The sequence below is a fragment of the Somniosus microcephalus genome, chromosome 16 (genome assembly GCF_052327205.1).
Source record: "Somniosus microcephalus isolate GS21.2 chromosome 16, FLI_Smic_1.0, whole genome shotgun sequence".
NCBI lineage: Eukaryota > Metazoa > Chordata > Chondrichthyes > Squaliformes > Somniosidae > Somniosus > Somniosus microcephalus.
Window position 1 is genome coordinate 80,684,298 of NC_141002.1, and position 14,525 is coordinate 80,698,822.

At 45.1% G+C, this 14,525-nt stretch overlaps 1 long non-coding RNA gene across 1 annotated transcript; it reads right to left on the minus strand.

Annotated features, from left to right (window-relative positions):
• Positions 1 to 2,653: 2,653 nt before the first annotated feature.
• Positions 2,654 to 13,893, minus strand: LOC147106320 (uncharacterized). The gene is made up of 3 exons (XR_015081481.1): positions 13,692 to 13,893; positions 7,723 to 7,824; positions 2,654 to 3,387 (listed from the first exon to the last, which is right to left on the minus strand). It is a non-coding gene; the product is annotated as an uncharacterized LOC147106320 (long non-coding RNA).
• Between the last annotated feature and the right edge of the window lie 632 nt (positions 13,894 to 14,525).

The window sequence follows — 14,525 nt, forward strand, 5'->3', positions numbered from 1 at the left end:
ATCAGCAGGACATTAAAAACAATGAAGGTCATTCCAGACCAGAGATGGGCCTTTACCGGCCATCTAAAATATTTTAAAATATAATAACTACCCCGCTGTGCTCCCAGCCCGCCAAAAGTTAAACAAAGACTAACCTGATTTTGGGCAGGAAGTGGAGGCTTCTGAAGGAAAAGTATAATTGGAGGAGTTGGAGTGGAACAGTTACGGAGTCACAGTTGCAGTTGTCGGACAGGCGAGTCGTTGGAGAGTTGAATTCGCGCAGTGGAATCCGGCGGCTGTTGAGCTGGGTAAAGAGGAGCTGGTTTGGGAGAAGATCAGCGAACTCCTCTCCACCATCGGAGGAAGAAGGAGAAGACTAAGCCGCCATCAAGAAGACCGCTCAAGTCGGCGTCCTGCCCCGGGGTCAAACATCGGGAGATCATCGATCAACCCCGGGCCGTTGACGAAAACGAGAGGCCCTCTCCCAACTCGGGAGAAGAGACAAAAACAAACTGAAGAAACGATGGGGGCCAGCCCAAGGCTCCTCTGACCGGGGTCGAGCCGACGATCCCCGACCCCGCCGACATCCAGAACCAGCCGGTGTCCAGCCGCCCCCGACCCCCACTTCAGGAGAGGTGTGGCGCAGCTCGCTGGGGCTCCAGGATCCACGTGGAGACGGAACGCCTGAAAGGATCAAACGCAGACTGGTTCAAAACCTTGCACTTCCTAGTTGGATTGGTGAGCATGTTTCTGGCCCTTCACAATCAGATCTAGATAGGTTTAAGGGGGTAGATTTAAGGGTACAATTAACATGAGTTGTTGTCCCCCGATGTTCCGTGTGTTTCCTTATTTCATGATGATTTTTGTAGAGTATAAGATGCCTGTATGTGCCTTAGTTAGTATTGTGTCATTATGATTTGTTTGTGTTTTTCCCTCCCATGTACTCTCTTATCTGCTTGCATTTGATTTATTTTTCCATATGCAATAAAATTTCATTTCGTTTCATCAAACTTGGTCTACAAGAGTTTTCTCTACATTGTAGTTCCTGCCCCAAAGACCAGAGGAATAGAATCTAAGGGGCGAGTGGGTTGAACCACTCAAGGTTTTACTGTGCAAGAGAGAGAGGCCTCTAGAGAGAGAAACCTCTGCGATCTAAAACCCCTTACACTTCCTCAGGTAAGGTGACCAAAACTGCACACAATACTCAAGGTGCGGTCTCACCAAGGCCCTGTACAACTGTAGCAAGACATCCTTGTTCCTGTACTCGAACCCTCTTGCTACGAAGGCCAACATACCATTTGCCTTCTTAACCGCCTGCTGCACCTGCATGCTTACCTTCAGCGACAGGTGCACAATAGCATCCAGGTCTCTTTGCACTTCCCCTTCTCTCAATCTATTGCCATTCAAATAATAATCTGCCTTCCTGTTTTTGCCACCAAAGTGGATAACCTCACATTTATCCACATTATAGTGCATTTGCCATGCTTCTGCCTAATCACCCAACCTGTCCAAATCATATTGGAGTTTCACGACATCCTCCTCACAGCTTACCCTCCCACCCAGCTTTGTGCCGTCTGCAAATTTGGAGATATTACATCCAATTCCCTCGTCAAGATCATTAATATATATTGTGAACAGCTAGGGTCCTAGGACCGATCCTTGCGGTACCCCACTAGTCACTGCCTGCCACTCGGAAAACGACCTGTTTATTCCAACTCTTTGCTTTCTGTCCGCCAACCAGTTCTCTATCCAAGTTAGTACCTTGCCCCCTATCCCATGTGCCTTAATTTTACACGCTAATCTCTTATGTGGGACCTTATCGAAAGCCTTCTGAAAGTCCAAATACACCACATCCACTGGTTCTCCCTTATCTATTTTACCAGTTACAGCCTCAAAAAATTCCAGTAGATTAGTCAAGCATGATTTACCTTTTGTAAATCCATGTTGACTTTGTCCGATCCTGTCACTGCTTTCCAAGTGCTCTGCTATTACATCTTTTATAATGGACTCTAGCATTTTCCCCACTAATGATGTCAGGCTTACCGGTCTATAATTCCCCGCTTTTTCTCTACCACCTTTTTTGAATAGTGGGGTAACATTAGCTACCCTCCAATCCATGGGTACCGTTCCAGAGTCTATCGAGTTCTGGAAGATGACCAGCAATGCATCTACTATTTCTAGGGCCACTTCCTTAAGTACCCTGGGATGTAGACCATCAGGCCCTGGGGATTTATCGGCCTTCAGTCCCATCAATTTTCCGAACACCATTTCCCTACAAATACTGATTTCTTTCAGTTCCTCCCTTTCCTCAGACCCTATGTTCCCCAGCATCTCTGGGAGGTTATTTGTGTCCTCCTTTGTGAAGACAGAACCAAAGTATGAATTTAGTTGGTATACTGGGTTTAAAAATCTAAAGCCTCGGAGACACAGGCTGCAAACAGAAATACAGGCTTCTGAGATAAAGATCAGTTGTTAACAAAGTTGTAAACACCACAAGCTTTGAAATGGGAATTGGTTAAATATACTAATACAATGGCCCTATTGAAATAGCAGTTTCGTGCTTCCAAAAGGTCTGGAGTTTGGAGGGAACACAATGGAATAACCCAAGTAAAGTGTTAAGAACTAACACGTGAACCAGAAACACAGAATATTAAAAAAACCATGTGCCTTTGAAAAGATGACATCAAGTAAAAGAAACACCTGCTGGTCAAATAGTTTTTATGTTAAACTTGGAAGACAGGAAACATAAGATTAAATATGCAACCAATTGAGATAGCTAGAAATGCATGAAACACTCAGTTAAAGTGGTTTTAATTTAACTACAGAACACTTTGAAGATATGACTTCAATAGATACACCAAGCAATTACATTGTTTTTGTATTGAATTGGAACACCACGGAGTCACAATGTCTGCTAAAACCAGTTAAGCCAATATTAAGAATTGAATGAAAGTTCTTCGATAAGAATGGCATCAAATAAAGACTACTGTCATAGTGTTTTATGATAAGTTTTTGGAACACCTAAAGGTACAGACATAATTATGCATGCAGCAGCTAAATTAACAGTAAAAATAGAAAGTCAACAGAAAGAATGACTTAGAGATAATTAGCTTACATCAGCAGAAAACTTCAAAGGATTTGCTACTGCAAAAAGGATATAAAAATAGACCTTTTCAAATGGAAGAACAGAAGTCGCTGGAAACAGGCAAGCGACTCTCGGCTTCAGAACCATTCTGTAAGCCTACAACACTGAGTCTCGAGTAATCAAGGTATTTGATTTTGGTGGATATTCTGTGTAAGGATAACCGTAGCTGTTGTAAGGACAGCGGGGGTTTGATTGACAGCTGGTTGACGGCTGATGTCATATCCGGGGGCAGGATCCGACGCCATCTTGGCCATGCTTTCAGACTGTACTGGGAGACACAGAAGCAGGGCTGAATAAAATAGTTCTCCTCAACAACTGCTTGTGAAACTCGTAATTACGTTACTAAGATAACATTACATGGTGCCAGGATTTATAGAACTCACGATAAGGACATACTACAACAATGGAAGGAATTAAACCTCCGGCTAATCTGCAACTAGAAGGAAATGTGGATGAAAATTGGCGTGGCTTCAAGCAACGCTTTCTTCTCTACCTCACAGCGATTGACGCTTCGACTAGCTCTGGAACACGTAAAGTAGCTTTGTTGCTAACAGTGGCTGGCTCGCAGGCAATCGAGCTGTTTAACACATTTACGTTTGCAGCCGAAGATGATAAAAATGATCTGGACAAGGTGATAGAATGGTTCGACGAATACTGCACTCCAAAAAAGAATGAAACATATGAGAGATTCGTGTTTCACTCCCGCATGCAAAAGCAAGGAGAATCCTTTGATTTTTTTTGATGGACTTGAAAATAAAAGCACAAACATGCAACTTTAAGGACCTGAAGGAATCGATGATACGCGATCAAGTCATTTTTGGAATACTTGACAAGAAGGTGAGGGAGAGAATGCTTAGAGATAATGACCTAAATTTGGATGCAGCAGTGAAAATGTGTCATGCTAGTGAACTCTCAGCCATGCACACGAAAACATTCGAAGGGAGCAGCATAGCAGAAGAGAGTGCCCTGGGGCTAAAAAACCTGCCAGTGGATGTGATACACAAAAGGGACACAAGAGGGCCCACGGAGTTCAAGATGAATACACCTTACGAATGCAGATGGTGCGGTTATAAACACATGGCCAGACAGTGTCCTGCTTATGGGAAAAACTGCGCAAAATGCAAAGGCAGGAATCACTTTGCCAAGATGTGTTTTTTAGACGAGAAAACTGAAGGTAAAAAGACAGTGCATGCTATTGCGACTGAAGAGACAGGAGCAGAGACTTTGTTTATTGGAATGGTGCAAAATGAGTCAAAACAGGGCAACAATGCGAATGAAGTGCACTCTGTAGGACCACAGACTGAAGTTTGGATAGCTCCCTTGCTGGTAAATGGCACCATTGTTCCCTTTAAGCTAGATACAGGTGCTAAGGCAAACCTCATAAGTTGGAGTGATGCATGGAATCTCAAAGTGTGACCTAAAATACTGAACAAGACTGTGTCTTTGAAGGCATACAATGGACAAAGCATTGAAACAAAAGGAACGTGTAGGCTGAATGTTAAGGTAAAAAATCACATTCACCCTCTGAACTTTGTTATAGTGCCTGAAGGACATGAGTCACTGTTGGGGGACAAGGCCTGTGTGGATTTGGGCTTGGTAAAACAAATCTATACTATCAATGAACAGAACTGTGTGCAGAGTGCCCCCCAAGATACTACAAATCTGACTCATGAGACTATAGCACACAAATATGCAGATGTCTTTCAGGGTTTCGGAGCACTGCCCTTTATATACTCCATCAAACTGAGAGAGGATGCACAACCTGTGATTCACGCACCCAGGAGAGTTCCAGTGGCTCTCCGTGAAAAACTGAGGAAAGAGTTAGACCGCAAGGAGGGACTAGCTGTCATAAAGAAGATTGAGGAACCGACTGACTGGGTAAATTCCATGGTCTGCGTCAATTCAAAGAAAACTGATAAATTGCGTGTCTGCATGGATCCCAAGGACCTTAACGCCAATATCAAAAGAGAGCACTACCAAATTCCAAAGAGAGAGGAAATAGTCAGCGAAATGACAGAAGCAAAAGTCTTCTCCAAAATGGACGCCTCACATGGTTTCTGGCAGTTGAAACTTGATGAAGAAAGTGCTAAGCTGTGCACTTTTAACACCCCGTTTGGTCGATACTCCTACCAACGTCTGCCCTTTGGTATTAGCTCCACCCCAGAAATCTTTCACAGAGCAATGGAGAAAATCATCGAGGGCCTGGAGGGAGTGCGGGTGTACGTGGATGATCTGGTAGTATGGGGCTCCACTCAAGGGGAGCACGACACCAGGCTGGAGAAAACACTTCAGAGAATACAGCAGTATGGACTCAAACTAAATAAAGACAAATGTCAGTTCGGTGTCAATGAAATCACATTCCTCGGAGGCAAGATCTCTGCAGAGGGGATTCAGCCAGACAAGTCAAAGGTAAAAGCTATACATGACATGGAGAAACCAAAGGACAAGAAAGAGGTTCAGCGGGCCCTTGGCATGGTTAACTACCTAGGAAAATTCATTCCAAATCTAGCAGAGAAAACTGTTCATCTGAGAAAACTGCTGCACCAAGAGACTGAGTTCCAATGGGGACATGAACATGAGAGAGAATGGAAGGGGCTGCTACACATTCTAGCAAGTGAACCCCTACTGAAGTTCTTCTGCCCTAAAAAGAGGACAAAAGTGTCCACAGATGCCTCTAAGAATGGATTAGGGGCTGTCCTTCCACAGGAAGATGAAGGAGAAAAACCAGTGGCGTATGCGTCACGCTCCATGACGGCTACAGAGTGCCGGTCTGCGCAGATCGAGAAGGAGTGCCTTGGCTTAGCATTTGGGTGTGAAAAATTTCATACCTACATCTATGGTCTTCCCAAGGTTATCCTAGAAACGGATGATAAGCCACTGCTAGGGATCGCAAAAAAGAATCTGTGTGACATGTCACCACGGATACAACGCCTGATGATGAGACTTCAACGTTACGATTTCGAGCTAACATACATGCCAGGGACACAAATGTTCATTGCAGACACACTATCCAGGGCTGCGCCATATGCCACACAAAACAGTGAAACAGAAGAGGATGTGGCTCTTCATGTGGATATGGTCTACGCAGCATTGCCCGCCACACAGTAGAAACTATCAGTGATAGTCACAGAGACATCAAAGGACCCAGTCCTGAGTAAAGTAATGAGAAATCTTCAAGAGGGCTGGAAGAAAGGGTCATGTAAACAATATTATCACATTCAGTCTGAGCTCTCTGTGGTCAATGGATTACTGCTTAAGTGTGACAGGATAGTAGTGCCCACCTCTATGCGACGAGACATGCTCAACAGGATACACAAAGGGCATCTGGGTGCAGAAAAGTCGAAAAGGAGAGCACGTGAGGCACTCTACTGGCCAAACATGCACTCTGATATTGACCAGTTGATCAGCGAGTGTGCTACATGTCAGGAGTATCACTACAAGCAAGCAAAAGAGCCCTTCATTACCACAGAGCTCCCATCACAACCTTGGGAAAAGGTCAGAACTGATATATTTCAGTATGAAGGAAAAGAATATTTGTTAGTTATTGATTATTATTCCAATTATCCGGAGATTGCTCTCTTGTCCAGTACTACATCAAGAGCTGTGATAACTCACCTGAAGTCAATCTTTGCCAGGCAGGGCATCCCTCTAACCCTGGTCTCTGATAATGGCCCTCCCTATGCCAGTCATGAGTTTCAGTTATTTGCTTCAGAGTATGAGTTTAATCATGTAACCTCCAGCCCGTTCTATCCTCAGGCTAATGGAAAGGCGGAGAAAGGGGTACAGATTGTGAAAAGACTATTAAAGAAAGCAGCACACAGCAACACTGACCCATATCTGGCCCTGATGTCATACAGGGCGGGCCCGCTAGCAAGTGGCAAGTCTCCAGCTGAGCTCTTACTGGGTCGGAAAATCCGTACACGACTTCCCAGTTATGTCACACCTGACCACAGAGATGAGGTGTGGGCAGACAAGGCTCATAAGCTACAACAGAAACAAAAAACACTTCATGACTGCACAGCCACTGTACTAGTGCCGCTACAGGAGAAGGATATAGTCCGCATTGAAGGGCCTGAGTCATGGCCTACAAGAGCCACCGTTCTACAACAGGTCACCCCCAGGTCATACAGTGTCATGACAGAGAACGGCAATGTGCTTCGCAGAAACAGGAGGCACCTACTGAAAACCACAGAGACCTTTCAGCCTCAGGAGGACGGAGAGGATGACGAGATGAGGGAAATGCCACAAAGAGACGAGATGAGGGAAATGCCACAAAGAGACGAGATGAGGGAAATGCCACAAAGAGACGAAGGACACAATAGTGATAATGTGGATACAACTGGGGTGGTTCAGCAAACACCCGTCCAGCCACGCAGGTCACAGCGCACCAGAAAGCCTGTAGCTAAACTTGACCTGTAGACAGGGATTGATAAGACTGTAAACAGTTAATGGACTCATGGATGTGGGTAAGGTTTATACCTACCTGCAATTAATTACACTGACTGGTTCTATATGATGTTAACAAGTTCTATGTGTTATGTTATGTTATGTTGTTACTGTGTTATGTCTTCATTGAAGGGGGAAGATGTAAGGATTACCGTAGCTGTTGTAAGGACAGCGGGGGTTTGATTGCTAGCTGGTTGACGGCTGATGTCATATCCGGGGGCGGGATCCGACGCCATCTTGGCTATGCTTTCAGACTGTACTGGGAGACACAGAAGCAGGACTGAATAAAATGGTTCTCCTCAACAACTGCTTGTGAGACTCGTAATTACGTTACTAAGATAACATTACATTCTGGATTAAGAATAAGTAGAAGTGTGGAAATGTAACGAAGTTAAAATTTGAGAATAAGGATCTCTGATAAGAAATGTAAGCTATTTATATTTTGAATTGTTAATTTTGCAACTGACTCAACAGCTGTTAAATGAATGTCAGCTCTTAAATAAATCTATATATTTTTAGAATTGTCTCACAGAGTATTTCTGCATCAATCTTGTGAATCCAATTTCTGTACACTCTTTTATAAGGAGTTGCAGAATTCTGGGGGGTATTCCGGACCCTCATAATATCCGGAAGGTTACAGTCTAGTTAAACTTATTAAAAGTGCTATCCAGAGGACAGTAACATCTTCACGACGTTCCTTTCCTTTAGGGAGAGAGAGTCTGAACCTTTAGACCCAATAGAATTCAGCTATCTTTAACTTTAGTTGAAGGTGAACATCTGGGGAATACGCCTGATCTGGGGTAGCCCAAAAAGGGCTAGGACTTGTAATTATCCCTTCATGGGGAGGCCTCCAACTTTATCCTCCCCATTTTCTATGCCCTTAGTGCCAATGATTTTATTGCCGCCTCTTCCAGGGAACTCAAAAGCTTCATTGATGTAAAACGCTTTGGGACATCCTGAGGTTGTGAAAGATGCTATGTAAATGCAAGTTTATCTTCTTTCGTTCTTTCTTTTTTCAAATTATAGGACCCGTCTTCTATCCATGAGTGTTCTTTCTGTTATGTGTTTCCTTGTCCTCTAAACAGAAAACCAAAGTTGAAAGGGTAGAAGTTTTAGCAGCATGTATAGTGAACCCAAATGCCCATCTTTCAGCCAGTCATGGGTGTGAGTGTAAATGCGTGCCTCATGTAGTTAGATTCCGTTGCAAAATGTTTTCTTGGGGGAAGCCCATTACGTATGTCAATGGCAAGACTTATAAGCGCGGCTGCAAAGTGTGCCTGCTGCAGAATGGGCAAACAAGGTAAACAATAGGGCTGTAAGGCAAGTTTAATAGGAAGAAATACTTTGTGGCCTACATACTCATCTGACTACTTGGTGTAAGAGAACACTGGGTGGTCTTGCATTGCCTGATCTGGTAAGGTCTTCTTAGAGTCATAGAGTTATACAGCACAGAAAGAGGCCCTTCGGCCCATTGTGTCTGCGCCGTCCATCAAGCCCTGTCCAATCTAATCCCATTTTCCAGCATTTGGTCCATAGCCTTGTATGCAATGGCATTTCAAGTGCTCATCCAAATGCTTCTTGAATGTTGTGAGGGTTCCTGCCTCTGCCACCCTTTCAGGCAGTGAGTTCCAGACTCCAACCACCCTCTGGGTGAAAAAGTTCCTCCTCAAATCCCCTCTAAACCTCCTGCCCCTTACCTTGAATCTATGCCCCCTTGTTATTGACCCCCCTACTAAGGGGAAAAGTTCCTCTTTATCTACCCTATCTATGCCCCTCATCAGTTTGTACACCTCAATCAGGTCCCCCCTCAGCCTTCTTTGCTCCAAGGAAAACAACCCCAGCCTGTTTAGTCTTTCTTCATAGTTGAGGCACTCCATCCCAGGTAACATCCTGGTGAATCTTCTCTGCACCCTCTCCAAAGCAATCACATCCTTCCTATAGTGAGGCGACCAGAACTGCACACAGTATTCCAGCTGTGGCCTTACCAGCGTTTTGTAAAGCTCCATCATAACCTCCCTGCTCTTATATTCTATGCCTCGGCTAATGAAGGCAAGTATCCCATATGCCTTTTTAACCACCTTATCTACCTGTTCCGCTGCCTTCAGGGATCTATGTACATGTACACCAAGGTCCCTCTGACCCTCTGTGCTTCCTAGGGTCCTACCGCTCATTGTGTATTCCCTTGCCTTATTTGTCCGTCCAAAATGCATCACCTCGCACTTTTCAGGGTTAAATTCCATTTGCCACTTTTCCGCCCATCTGACCAACCCGTTTATATCGTCCTGTAGCCTGAGGCTTTCCTCCTCGCAATTTACCACCCCACCAATTTTCGTGTCATCTGCGAACTTACTGATCATACCTTTTACATTCTCATCCAAATCATTTATGTAGATCACAAACAGCAAGGGACCCAGCACCGATCCCTGAGGTACCCCACTGGACACAGGCTTCTAGTCACAAAAGCAACCTTCGACCATCACCCTCTGCCTCCTGCCACTCAGCCAGTTTAGGATCCAACGTGCCAAGGCACCCTGGATCCCATGGGCTCTTACCTTCTTGACCAGTCTCCTATGCGGGACTTTGTCAAAAGCCTTACTGAAGTCCATGTATACCACATCCACAGCATTTCCCTCATCCACACACCTAGTCACCCCCTCGAAAAATTCAATCAGATTGGTCAGACATGATTTACCCTTGACAAAGCCATGCTGACTATCCCCGATTAATCCTTGCCTCTCCAAGTGGAGACTAATTTTGTCCCTCAGAATTTTTTCCAATAGTTTCCCTACCACAGGTGTTAGGCTCACTGGCCTGTAATTCCCTGGTTTATCCCTGCTACCCTTCTTGAATAATGGTACTACGTTAGCTGTTCTCCAGTCCTCTGGTACATCCCCTGTGGCCAGAGAGGTTCTGAAAATTTGTGTCAGAGCCCCTGCAATCTCCTCCTTTGCCTCGCACAGCAGCCTGGGATACATCTCATCCGGGCCTGGGGATTTATCCACTTTTTGGCCTGCTAAAACCGCTAGTACCTCCTCCCTCTCGATGCTAATATGTTCAAGTATATCACAGTCCCCTTGCCCGATTTCTATGTCTACATCGTCTTTCTCCATAGTGAACACAGATGCAAAAAATTCATTTAAAACCCCGCCTACATCATCTGGCTCTACACACAGATTGCCACTTTGGTCCCTAATGGGCCCTACCCTTTCCCTGGTTATCCTCTTGCCCTTAATATACTTATAAAACATCTTAGGATTTTCCTTTATTTTGCTCGCCAGTGTTATTTCATGGCCCCTCCTCGCTCTCCTAATTTCTTTTTTAAGTATGCCCCTGCACTTTTTATACTCCTCTAGGGCTTCCTCCGTCTTTAGTCTTTTGTAACTGCCAAAAGCCCCCCTTTTTTTCCTAATGCATTTTTGTATATCCCTTGTCATCCAAGGTTCCCTTTGCTTGTTGGTCCCACCCTTGACCTTTACGGGAACATGTTGGCGTTGTACTCTCTCTATTTCCCTTCTGAAAGTCTCCCACTGCTTTGATGTGGATTTTCCTATAAGTAGCTGCTCCCAGTCCGCTTTGGCCAGATCCTGCCTTATCATATTAAAATCGGCCTTCCTCCAATTTAGAACCCTTATTTCCAGGCCGTCTTTGTCTTTTTCCATGACCACCTTAAATCTCACCGAATTATGGTCACTGTCGCCAAAATGCTCTCCTACTGACACTTCCACCACTTGCCCGGCTACATTCCCTAGAATTAGGTCCAGTACCGCCCCCTCTCTTGTAGGACTTTCTACATGTTGGCTCAAAAAGCTCTCCTGGATGCACTTTAAGAATTCTGCACCCTCTAAGCCTTTCACACTCTGACTATCCCAATTAATATTGGGGAAGTTGAAATCCCCCACTATTATTACCCTATTATTTTCGCACTTCTCTGAGATTTGCCTACATATCTGTTCCTCTTGCCCCCTTTTTGTTTTTAAGTTCTACCCATATGGCCTCATTAGAGGAACCCGCTAATATATCATCCCTCCTTACAGCAGTAATTGACTCCTTAATTAATATTGCAACACCCCCTCCCCTTTTACACCCCCCTCTGTCTCGCCTGAAGATTCTATACCCCGGAATATTGAGCTGCCAGTCCTGACCCTCCCTCAACCATGTCTCCGTGATAGCAACAATATCGTACTCCCATGTGTTCAACAACTTCAGTTCATCCACCTTATTTGCAAGACTCCTTGCATTAAAATAAATGCCTTCCAGCTTTGCCATATTCCCTTTTGCCTTCACATATTTGCTCTGCCTTCCCAGCTGACTTGTTTTTTCCTCCGTATTTGGCTGTAAATCACCCCCTACTATAGCTCCACTCTGTATCCCATCCCCCTGCCAAGTTAGTTTAAACCCCCCCCCAACAGTGCTAGCAAACCTCCCCGCAAGGATATTGGTCCCCCTCTGGTTCAGGTGTAAACCGTCCGACTTGTACAAGTCTCACCTTTCCCAGAAGCAGACCCAGTGATCCAGGAAACTAAAGCCCTCCCTCCTGCACCATCCCTTTAGCCATGCATTCATCTGTTCTATCTTCCTATTCCTATACTCACTAGCACGTGGCACCGGGAGTAATCCAGAGATTACAACCTTTGAGGTCCTGCTCTTTAATCTTCTACCTAGCTCCCTAAATTCTTGCTGCAGGACCTCATCCCTCTTTTTACCTATGTCGTTGGTACCAATGTGGACCACGACCTCTGGCTGTTCGCCCTCCCCCTCCAGAATGCCCTGCAGCCGCTCAGTGACATCCTTGACCCTGGCACCAGGGAGGCAACAAACCATCCTGGATTCACGTCTACGGCCACAGAAACGCCTATCTGTTCCCCTTACTATAGAATCCCCTACCACTATTGCTCTCCCACTCTTTTTCCTCCCTTCCTGGGCAGCAGGAGCACCCCCAGTGCCAGGAAGTTGGCTGCTGCTGCCTTCCCCTGATAAGTCATCCCCCCCAACAGTATCCAAAGCGGTATACCTGGTTGAAAGGGGGATGGCCACAGGGGTCCCCTGCGCTACCTGCCTGCTTCTATTGTTCCACCTGGTGGTCACCCATTTCCCTTCTGCCTGTGCAGCCCTACCCTGCGGTGTGACCAACTTACTGTACGAGTAATTCGCGACCCTCTCAGCATCGTGAATGCTCCACAACCCATCCACCCGCAGCTCCAGCGCCCCAAGACTGCCCGTTAGTAGCTGCAGCTGGATGCATTTCTGGCACACGTGTTGGTCAGGGACACTGGCAGCGTCCCTGAATTCCCACATAGAGCAAGAGGAGCATATCACGGGGCTGGGCTCTCCTGGCATGACCTACCCCTTTAATCAATTTAAATTAAATTAATTCAATACCACCAGTAAAGTAAGCCTTACCTGGTCTCTGGAGCCCTTTGTAGGCCCGCTCTACCGCTGAAGCACCCGCCGAAGCTCTGAGGCCTTGCCTCAAGTAACCCCCTGACTCACCCAACTCTCAGCACTCTGTTGAAACCGCACTCAGTGCAAAATCGCACTTCAAAGCCTGTTTTTATAGGCCCTGAAACAAAGACTTGCTGAGCCCAGCTACAGGAGAACCAGGTTAACCAGATTACTCCAGTTTCCCTTGTTAACTGCCTTCAGCTGCTCTGAGTTGTAGGACTTGTTTATCCCTTTTTAACCCTGCTTAAAGCTGGGAAATTTAGATTTTAAACAGTAAACAGTACACAGTAAATGTGAAACAAACAAAAGTTTGATTTCATCTGCAGTCGCATGGTCCAACTGTTCAAAGCAACCTTTACACGGAGCGTTAAATGCTTCCATGCATTCTGAACAGTTCTCCTGTGTGGACCTGCCCTGCAGCACCAAACAAGGCCACCATCCTCCATCGCACTTCTTCCAGTAAAACCTCTACTGGGGGTCTTGCACACCTCTGATCTATTGTTCAAATGGTTTGAAAGCTGCAGCAAAAGTTTGCCTGTAAAAAAAATCCCCCTCCCCGACCTTTAAATCCCCGTCACTGCACTGGCTATCGTCTCACTTTTTCCCCAAGAAAGGAGAGCCGCTAATGATGGCTGGAGTATACACCAGGAGCTGCGGTGTATATTCAATTAGAACTCACCCCAGAGTCTCGCTACTACATTTAGTTCCTGCCCATTGCACGATGCTCCGGTGTCTTGAATTTAGCACCGCGGTTGAATAAAATAGATATTATTTGCTTTGAAGACGCAGCTACGTTCATGTCACCACAAGGTGGTGTGCTTTCACCAGTGCAAGAAACAGGTTTCTTCAACCTAGTCCGCAATTTATAGTTTATCGTCTAAATATTGCTGACTTCAGTTACTTAGTTTCAAAACCACAGCTGAGGAGGATTTCAGATACAGTGACATTTGGGGAATGATGCATTTTGTTATGGAATAATCAATTTTCTTTTTGTTCCAGTAATAGGTTTTGACATGAATGTGAACGGAAATGGATTCTGCAGTGAAGTGTCAAATATATAATTCTACTTTGGCTGTTTACAAAATTGCATTGATATTTATGTTCTTATTAAAAATTTAAAACTTCAGAATGCATCATTATTCTCCAAAATAAAATGTAAAAATTCTATCATTGCCTCTGCAGTCGGCTGACCAGATGCCTGGTAGGGTCAGAAGCTGCTGCCAACTCACGTACGTGCAGTGCGTGCACAGAATGTCAGCACCCAGCATTATGTCTCAGCTCAGTATTTGCTATCAACTGTTGAAATTACTGCCTTCAAGACCTTTATTTTATTTTGAAAATATTGAATAATGGAGCACTACGTTTCATAATAATAATGAGGAGATTTTCTGGGTAAGCTGTTGGCCAAGGTAGAGTTTGGCTCCTTGTGATTAAACCTGGGGAACACTTACCATCTACTTATAGGTGACGAAATTTAGATTAACTCTTCAGTTTAGTTCGGGTGGCGGAGAGA